The sequence below is a fragment of the Microtus oregoni genome, unplaced genomic scaffold (genome assembly GCF_018167655.1).
Source record: "Microtus oregoni isolate MIOR12 unplaced genomic scaffold, Mior012 000074F_ref0000038, whole genome shotgun sequence".
NCBI lineage: Eukaryota > Metazoa > Chordata > Mammalia > Rodentia > Cricetidae > Microtus > Microtus oregoni.
Window position 1 is genome coordinate 3,819,504 of NW_024544004.1, and position 10,193 is coordinate 3,829,696.

Consider the following 10,193-nt stretch of genomic DNA (forward strand, 5'->3'; position numbering starts at 1 on the left):
TTGTTTTGATAAAATTCAACTTATCTGTTTTTCTTTTTTGTTTTATTTTATTTTTGTTTTGTTTTGTTTTTTGTTTTTTTTCAAGATAAGGTTTCTCTGTGTATCAATCCAGGCTGTCCTGGAACTAGCTTTGTAGACCAGACTGGCCTGAAACTCACTGAAATTCAGCTGCCTCATCCTCCCAAGTGCTGGAATTAAAGGTGTGTGCCACCACTACCTGGCATCTGTTTTTCTTATATGTTGGGCTTTTGGTATCTTACATAAGAAACCACTGATAGGGCTGGAGAGATGGCTCAGAGGTTAAGAGCATTGCCTGTTCTTCCAAATGTCCTGAGTTCAATTCCCAGGAACCACATGGTGGCTCACAACCATCTGTAATGGGGTCTAGTGTTCTCTTCTGGCCTACAGGCATACACACAGACAGAATATTGTATACATAATAAATAAATATTAAAAAAGAAATCACTGATAAATCTAAGATCATAAAACTTTTCTCCCATCTTTTCTAATAAAACTTTTATGCATGTAAGTAAATATATGTACTTAGCCTATTTTGAGATAATAATGGTAGAAAGTGTCAAACTTTATTCTTTGACATGTGAGTTACAAATGTTTTTGAAAATATTGTCCTTTGCTTATTAGTTTTGACACACTTGTCAATCATAATTTGATGCAAATTAAAACTACATTAATATTCCATTTTATCCCCAGGCTGAATAGCAGTCATTAAGCAAACAAATAACAACAAGTGTTGGCAAAGAATGTGGAGAAAGGAAAAAATTTACAGAATTCTGATGGGAATAAACTAGTCAAATCACAGTAGAAGTCAGTGTATGGGAGTTCTCATAAACTAAAAACAGTTTCCATAAAAATACTTCCATATGGCCCTGTTGTACAACTACTGGATATTTACCTTGGACTCCACGTCAACATATCCCACAGATGTTTACACATCAGTCTTTATTGAAACACTATTCACAAAAGCTAACTTACAGAACCAACTTCATCATGTAGTCTGCAAAATTCTGATAAATGTTAATGCTTACAATGTACTTCTGCATTGAACGCCTCGCTTTCAGAATCATACCCAGGGAATTGTTTGGTACCATGAGGAATAAACAAGCCTCCATCCATAGCTCCATTCAGAGCCCCCCCAAAACATTTTTTGTCAGTTGTAGTTCAGGCAAGACCCATATCCAAATAGCAAGTGAACGCCCCAGGCTGCCCATCAATGCTTCCCTTACTGTATTCACCTCCAGTCACCTCCATTTGGCCTTCACTGATCTTGTCCACAGCAAACCTATCGAGAAGCCTGCAGGCCAGCAGCAGGCCGGTACAATAGGCTGCAGAATAGTTTGTCAGGCCAGTTTTCACACTGTATTTTGGCAGTTCTTGTGCATACGCTGCGCAGACTATCGTATCCCTTCCATACGGGCATACGCAATCTGGCAGATGACGTCTCTGTTAGTTATGCCAACCATCATTTTGTATTGTGGTGTGCTGTATTTATTTTTGTCTGCGATCACCAATTGTTTGTGAGCATAGTGGTCAGTTTTCCCCTTTTGCTGCCTTCTAAATTTCATTTGGTATCTCTTAAAGTAGGCCTTCTTCTTGATAGCTTTCACAGACCCTCATCCTGAGCAACAGAAACCCGCAATTGCAGCTCCAAGAAGACCTGCAGGCCTGGGAGGGCTAGGCGGAAAAAGCCATAACATTATCTTTAAGGTCACTCTCTTGTGCTTCCGTTGCATTGGAATGCTCAGGTCTTGCTGTAGCAGGATAGCTGGGTTCTGGTGGTGCCATATTGCCCTTTCTACTATTGATTGTGTTCTTACACTGGCATTTAGGCATCTGGATTTGGGATGGTTATAGGTCTAGGTGTTGATTCCTGTTTTTGTCTTTGTTGGGTGGGTGTTTTGTTCCTTGGTCTTCTGATGTAAATGACCAAGGATTCTAGTTAGTAATGAGTCTTCAGGTTCAGTGGGGTCTATCCACTGGGGTTTTGGGGGACTTGAGTCCCTAGATACGGCCTGGCCTTCGGTAGAGCCTTTTGAAATAGTTGGCCAGAATATGGAGTCCAGGGCAGGGGGTTCAGTCTGGGGTTGTTGGGCAGGTTTATAAGGAGTGTTAACAGGCAGTGGGCAATGTCTTACCTGGGATCCCTAGGACCAGCCTGGTCTCCGGTGAAGCTGCCTGGGCTATGGACCAGAGTGTGGAGCCCAGGACTGGGGGCACCATCTGGGGTGTTGGTGAGCTTTAAGTAGTAGGTGATGTCTTACCTTGGGTTCCTAAATCCAACCTGGCCTCCAGTAAAGCCTAAATCTTCTTCCGAAGTTGTAAAACAGAATATGGAGTCCGGGGCGGGGGGTGCATGTCTTTTTTTGTTTGGTTTTTTTTTTATGAGACAGGATTTTACTGTAGCTTTGGAGCCTGTCCTGGAACTAGCTCTTATAGACTAGGCTGGCCTCGAACTTAAAGAGATCTGCCTGCCTCTGCCTCTGAGAGCTGGGATTAAAGGCGTGCGCCACCACCACCCAGCTTCATGTCTTTTTTTTTAAATTAAGATAATGCTGAGTGTTGTTTAGAATGCATCCAATCCTGTGTTTATAGTATTGGAACGAATCAGAAGAATGAAACACACAGTTACGAGATTTGCGACTTGAGGACAATCTCTTTGATTAGACTTTTGGAGAAGATCGCTAACCGTATTTGTGAGCAATTAGCATGGGATGTGCTGGCAAAAGAAAGTTCTTCCGTCATCCTGAGCCCTGGAACTTCTCCTTTCCCAGCTTTACTTACGTTACTCATCAGGAGAAAATGCCAGTCAGCTCATAATTGTAAACAAGCTGTGTTAGAAGGAAACATGGCAAAACACAGAACTGATCATACGTGAACACCATTTACTTCCTGGTAAGAATAACTGTATCTGTAAGACTAACTTCTAAAAAGTTAACTTTCCTGACCGTGGAGTAAAGGGATGAAGACACACCTGACTAGTGGCCCATAGGACATGGTACAAAAAAAGTGGCATCAGTCGAGAGAACATTAAGCAGACGAGTAATAAAGTATATGTAATCCTCCCAAAGTAGAGTTTGTCCCACTACTTATGGTGACCGGCTTCCCAGTAAAGAGGGCACAGCCTTTGCATGCCCACCATGGTCTCGATAAGGCAGTTCCAGGGTCAGAAGTCCTTGAACAGTTATAGCTCCATGGCACACAGTGGAAACTTCATAGTTGGACAAGTGACCTCTTAAAGAGGGGTAACCAGCAGACCCAGTAACTAGTAATAGCCACTTGTGCATTTGTTGAACTAATGTTAACTATGAAACTGGATCATTTTCCCAAAGGTCCCCAAAGCATGGAGGAAATCATTGCCAGAGCCCTGAGATGCATTTTACAACACTGGTTTAATACAGAGCCCGAGTTGCTCAAAACTGCTAATTTTCTGGGTTTCTGTAACAAATGTCTATCACCAAATAGGAAGTTCGAGTTAGTACTCTGTTTGGGAAGTCACCGAGCACTCTGTGCAGACTTAAGATTCCACCCCCACAAGACTTTGCCCAAGTAACAGCTAATCCAATTTTTTTCTTTGCAATTGCGGCTAGAAACTTAGCAAACCTAGCAGAAGACTGGTTTCTGAGGCTTGTCCCTGCTCTTTGGTACACTCTCCAGGCAGTATATCATGTTTTCAAAGTGCTTTAGTGATTAGTTACAAGAACACAATTCCCAGACCCCAGCCTTTGATCTACTACCATAAATCGGCCATACTTTTGATATGAGTGCTGGGAATTTTTACAAAATAATTCTCTTTGTTTGATGCATTCCATTTTTTTTTCAATTGATTTACTCCTTCATGGCGAAACAATGTATCCATCTATAAATATGCATAAGGACTTCTTTATTGAGACCATTAGGCTCTAAGAACCGCTCGTGATGAAATCCTTAGCCCCGCTCTCAGCGGTCTTCCCAAAGTAGAACAGAATGTCTTTCCTCTTCTCCAAAGAATTCCTTTTATGATAAGCTTAACATTTCTTCAGACAAAATGCTACAATTGCCAGAGACTTCCAAGCTGACATTTACTTAGTTTTTACAAGAGGAATATTTAGAATTTACACAAGGCTTACATCCGAACAGCTTCAACTTCTGTAGGTATAAACCTCAAAGGGCAGCTCAAAAACCCAAACTTAAAGGCCCTGCATTTGCACATGTCGGTAGAAGAGTGTCCGCATGACTGGCTCTCTGTCAATATGCTCGGAGTCTCACCCCATGTGGCCACCTGCTTACCAGGAGACACTTTCAGCAGGCAGGTGTTTCTTCAGTGACAAGTGACACTTACCAGTAGTCAATTATTTACATCTCTGTCCCATCAAAATTTCCCACAGCCTCCTGCAGGAATTAGCAGGAGTCATCCCAGAGAGGCTGTGGCGTGAGCTGCTTCTTAATCTTTCTATCATGCTGAGGATTTAAAAGGACGCATGACCCTGCCTCTGTCCTGCACTTCACAATTGCTCTTCCAGTGAAGAGACCCAAGGTTCCCATGTCTCCAGGAACATAGCAAACTAATTTTGAAAATCAAAAGCCTAAAAAGCTGGGTCAGCAAGATGGCTCGGTCAGTCAGTATGCTTGGCACAAAGCCTGATGACCTGAGTTTGATTCGTGGGACCCATAGAATGAAAGGAGAGAAGTGACTCCTACAAGCTGTCCTCTGACCTCCATGTGCACGCTGTAGCCCACGCATATATAGATAAATAGACAGAGGAGTAAATAAATGTGAAAATAAAATAAATAAAATCTAAGCAAAAATGGAGACTGTATAATAGTAAGAATAAAAATTGACCACATTTGCACATCCAGAATATACTATTAAAAGTGGTGTATTTCCAGGATAATTTCAATACTCATATTTCTCTCTCTTCCTCCATTTCTCCCTCATTCCTTTCTCCTTTCTATCATTAATTTTTGAAAGCATAATTTTTCTAATTTGGGTTACTTTGTCAATGTAATGCATCGCAGTTGATGTTTATTTCTTTAGTTAGCATATGATGTAGTTGGTTTTATTAAGACATCTTCACACATAGATACACGCACACGGATATCATTATACGATGTTTTTATTCTGTCTGTTCTCCTCCATTTCCTCTCCACCTTCTTGCTGGTTCCCGAAAGAGTTCTCCCTTCTGTTTTCATTACTTACATTCCATTACCATCTCTTGTGCCTTTGTTCCCACCCCCTATTCATGCCTTCTTCTCCCAGACTCCTGTCTACTTTCAATATGTGCTTATTTTGAGGAATTCAAATAGTTTAGGAAATTACAAAGATAAGAAAATTGGCAGTCACCCACAGAACATCAACCAGAAACCATTATCAAATATTATGGGAGTTCTAGAAAATTGCCTAGAACTATGAAATAAAAGTGGATGAACAGATGGAAACAGGCATGAAGACGTTTAAGAACCATTTTAATTAGTTTTTTGTATTAATACACAAAATAATAGATTTCACTATGTGCTCCTCATAAAAAGAACTTGGAAGTGTTTTTTCAAGTCTGTAAAGAATTGTGTTGGAATTTTAATGGAAATTGCATTGCATGTATAGATTGCTTTTTTTTTTTTTTTTGGATTTTCGAGACAGGGTTTCTCTGTAGCTTTGGTGGCTGTCCGAAACTAGCTCTGTAGACCAGGCTGGCTTCGAACTCCCAGAGATCCGCCTGCCTCTGCCTCCTGAGTGCTGGGATTAAAGGCATGCGCCACCACTGCCCGGCTATAGATTGCTTTTGACAAGATGGCCATTTTTACTATGTTGATCCTACTGATCCATGAGCATGGGAGATCTTTCCATCTCCTGATATCTTCTACAGTTTCTGTCTTCAAAGACTTCAAGTTTTTATCATATAAGTCTTTCACTTCCTTGGTTAAAGTTATCCCCAAGATATTTTATATTATTTGAGAATATTGTAAAAAGGTGTTGTTTCCCTGATTTCTTTCTCAGTTTTTTTGACATTTGTATACAGGAGGGCTAATGATATTTTTAGTTAATCTTATATCTAGCCACTTCCTGAAAGTGTTTAGCCTATTTAGGAGCTTCCTGGTGGGATGCTTAGTCATTTGTGTATATTATACTATCTGCAAATAATGATACTTTAATGGCTTCCTTTCCAGTTTGTGTCCCCTTGATCCACTTTTGCTGTCGTATTGCTCTAGATAGAAATTGAAGTACTGTGTTGAATAGATAGAGAGAGAGTGGACAATTTAGTCTGGTTCCTGATTTTAGTGGAATTGTTTTGAATTTCCCTCCACTTAATTTGATGTTGGCTATAGGCTTGTTGCAAATTGCCTTTATTATGTTTAGATATGTCCCTTGTTTTCCTATTTTCTCTAGGATTATTATCATGAATGGGGTATTATATTTTGTCAAAGGCTTTTTCTGCATCTAATGGAGATGATCATGTAGTATTTGTCTTTCAGTTTATTTATATGGTGGTTTACATTGACTGATTTTCTTATATTGAACCATCCCTGCATCTGGCGTCAATCCTACTTGATCATGTTGGATGATCATTTTGCTATTCTTAGGTTCATTTTGCAATTTTCATGAGGGAGATTGGTCTGTAATTTTCTTTATTTGTTGAGTCTTTATGTGATTTGGATATCAGGGTATCTGTGACCTCAGAAAATGAAACTGGGCAATTTTCCTTCTGTTTTCATTTTCTGGAAATATTTGAGGAGTATTGACATTAGCTCCTCTTTGAAAGTTTGCTAGAATTTGGAGCTAAAGCTGTCTGGCCCTGAGCTTATTACTCTTCAATGCCTGAGATTCTCTCCCATCTCTTGTATTCTGTTGATGATCCTTGCATCGGATGTTTGCATTCCTACACTTTTCATTTCCAGAATTTCTTGTTTGCGTTTTCTCTATTGCTCCTATTTCCATTCCCAAATATTAAAGAGTTTTATTATTTCCTTCAACTGTTTGTTTTTCTGACATTCTTTAAGGGATTTATTCATTTCCCCACAGTTGTCTGTTTGTGTTTTCCTCGCTTTCATTGAGGGATTTATTCATTTACTCCAATGGTTTGTTTGTGTTTTCCAGGATTTTGTTAAGAGATCCATTTCCTTCCTAAGGACCTATATCATCTTCATATAGTTGGTTTTAAGGTCCTTTTTCTTGTGCTTCAGCTATATTGAAATATCCAGGGCTTGCTGTTGTAGAATAGCTGCCTTATGGTGGTGCCATATTGCCCTGGCTATTGTTGATTGTATGCTTACACTGGCATCTACACATACGCATTTGTGGTGATTGTAGGTCTAGGTGCTGACTTCCGGGTTTGTCTTTGTTGGATGGATGTTTTGTTTCTTGGTTTCTGCTTCCTCCCTGGATTTTCAGAGAGTGTGTTGGCTGTTTGTCACCTGTTTTCTTACTTAGCATGCTTGGCTAGTTTGGTCACAAGGAATGCTTGCTGGTGTGGGAGGCTGGGGGCAGGGAGCATCCTGGCAGAGATAGTCTATTGTAGCACTAGGAGTGTCCCCAAGGGTTGGATCTCTGGAAACAATGAGAGTGGAGAAGTTCCTTGAGCAGCCCACCTGTTCTTCTGACAGATGTGCCTGTGGTGAGCAAAGGGTGTCTGACAGAGTTGGGTGCTGGAACACATCTACAAGAGGGGGGTGAAGGGATCAACAGGAGGCATGGACTTGGGAGTTGCAGTTGGTGTTCTGTTTCAGTGGTAGGGGTGATCCTGAGACCTGGGTCTGGGGCAGCAGAGAGCCACAGGCATTTTAAAGATAAAAAGTCCTTAGAGTTGGAGGGATGACTCAGTAGTTAAGAATGCTTGCTGCTCTTTCAGAAGACTGAAATTTGACTCTCAACACCCACATTGGAGATCTTATAACAGTATGTAACTCCAGCTCCAGATGATCTGACACCCTCTGCTGGCTTCTGAGGGCACCCACACAGAAGCACATAGACACATATATATACAAGCAAAAATAAAACAATATTTTTAAAAATAGTGGAACAATATACTGTGGAAAATATTTAAGCTGATTTAATGTCAGATTAGGTAGGCTTAAAGAAATATTTCCTAAAATAAAAGGAAAATCCATAGCCACGAATAACAGTCACGCCTGTAAACCTGATTGATACTCAGAAGCCTGAAGCAGAAGGATAGCCATGAGTTTGAGGTTAACCTGATCCACATAGTAAGTTTCAGGGCAGCCTGGTCTAGAAAATAATACCCAAGCTCAAAACAAAACAAAAGAGAACAATCTATAATGATAAATGGGTTAACTCAGTGGGAAATAATTTGGATGCTAAATGTGAATTCACAACCTATAACAGGTTTAATCAAGAAAAACTTGACAGTATTAAAAATCTAGATGGATAGATATGAGGAAGCCTAACTTAATATCAGAGCAGCCATGACAGGCTGCAGGCTAGCAATACTGGGACTAGGCCTCACCCATACAATGGTCCTGAGTCCAGGAACCAATTTGAATTAAGACAAACAAGTACCAGACATTCCAGAATGTTACGAATAGTTTACATAACTTGTATATAGGTTGCCAATTTCCTTGCAGCATTAGTACCCATCCCTGTTCGACAAGACTCCTGTTGCCCCACTCCTGCCCAATTAGGAGTTCAACCGCCATCTGAATTCAGAATTTCCCTACCCCCATCCTTTACACATTAAAACCCTGCCATAACTGAACTGAACTCAGGCCTCTCTGATCCAACCGCTGTGTCAGAACAGACAGAGGGTCCAAGTTTGAACTTACAATAAAAGCTCTTTGCTTTTGTTTATGAAATCAGACTTTTGGTGGTCTCTGGTGTGTTTATGATGTGGGCATAACAAGATCTATAGTGTGGGGCAAATTTAAACTCCTGCCTCATCAACTTAATGGAATAAGTAAGAAAGAGCATCCAAGAAATGTAAATGCACTAGTGAGCTGCATGACCTAATGAATAATTGGATAATTCCTGTGAAACACATGGAATGTTAGCCAAAACAGATCAATGCACCAGGGCTTAAGTGAGTCCCGATAAACCGAAGACCAAAATCACACAGAGAGAAGTAAATCAGGCATCAGTAACTGCAATACAAGCAGAGTCAAATTTTATAGTTGATGCAAAGCCTCTGGATCCCTGTTGATTCTTCTATAGGTCAAAAGGGAGCTGAAAAGAACTGAAGGACACATGAGGGTCATCATTTTTCCTGTCTGCAAAATAAGAGGATTCCTGCAATGGAACACTAGGGAGGAGGAGGATGTTATCTCTGCCCTAAGAATGGTCCTCCAATATTGAACCCCCTAATTACCATCACCAAGTAACTTTTTCTATGTGTCACAATTTAAGAAAATTGAGAAGACAAATTGTGGATGTATTATCCTAAGGTAAGCATCCCCTACCCCCTGAAATATTTGAAAATGGCATGTAACTTGCTTCAAATTTGGATCACATTTTCATTCATTGTGTGTATTGTGGGCAAAGGGATGCGTGAGTGGAAGGCTGAAGACAATTGCAACCATCAGTTCTCATATGGGTCATGGTGGTCAAACTCACGCTGTCAGCATGATTTACCCATGAAACCATCTTACCAGCCCACGCTTCCAGTGCTTCTTATGTGAGGGACAGCTGCATGAGGATTTGGGTGGAACTGGATTGGCTATGAGCTTGTAATTCTCCAGCTGAATGGTTGATAAGGAGGGCTTCTGTATATTAGTCTGTCTGACAAATGCTTTAAATATTTTCATAACAAAAACTTTTTTAAAAAAAAAAAGAGGGAAAGCCAAGCATTGGCTTTCTATGGTAACTATGGTACCATAGAACCCCATTGGTAACTATGGGGTTCACAAATATCTCTAAAACTATCCTGGGCTTAAGGCAAATGAAAAAGGAGAGGGAATTTTTTTTTCCTTTTGCACACTTTGAAATGTAACCCTAGAGAAGATGGCTATAAGGCCCTAGAAAGATGCCAGGTGGCTCAAGATGAAGATGCATGGTCACACTTATGAATGAAATTAGTTTCCAGTTGGCTTCAAACTTGATTCCACTCTTAGAAGAGGCTCCATAAATAACTTGCATAGTGGAACTTTGTATAATAATCACTCATTTGACATTTTTCCTTTCCAGTTTTTATTTTTAAATGCATATAAAATTTCTCAGCCATGAGACTTTTTTTTCCTTCTCTGCATCTGGTACC

The 10,193-nt window shown here is 40.3% G+C and overlaps 1 pseudogene; it reads right to left on the bottom strand.

The window, feature by feature from the left end:
• Positions 1 to 989: 989 nt before the first annotated feature.
• LOC121441318 lies at positions 990 to 2,238 on the bottom strand (annotated as a pseudogene).
• Positions 2,239 to 10,193: the final 7,955 nt, after the last annotated feature.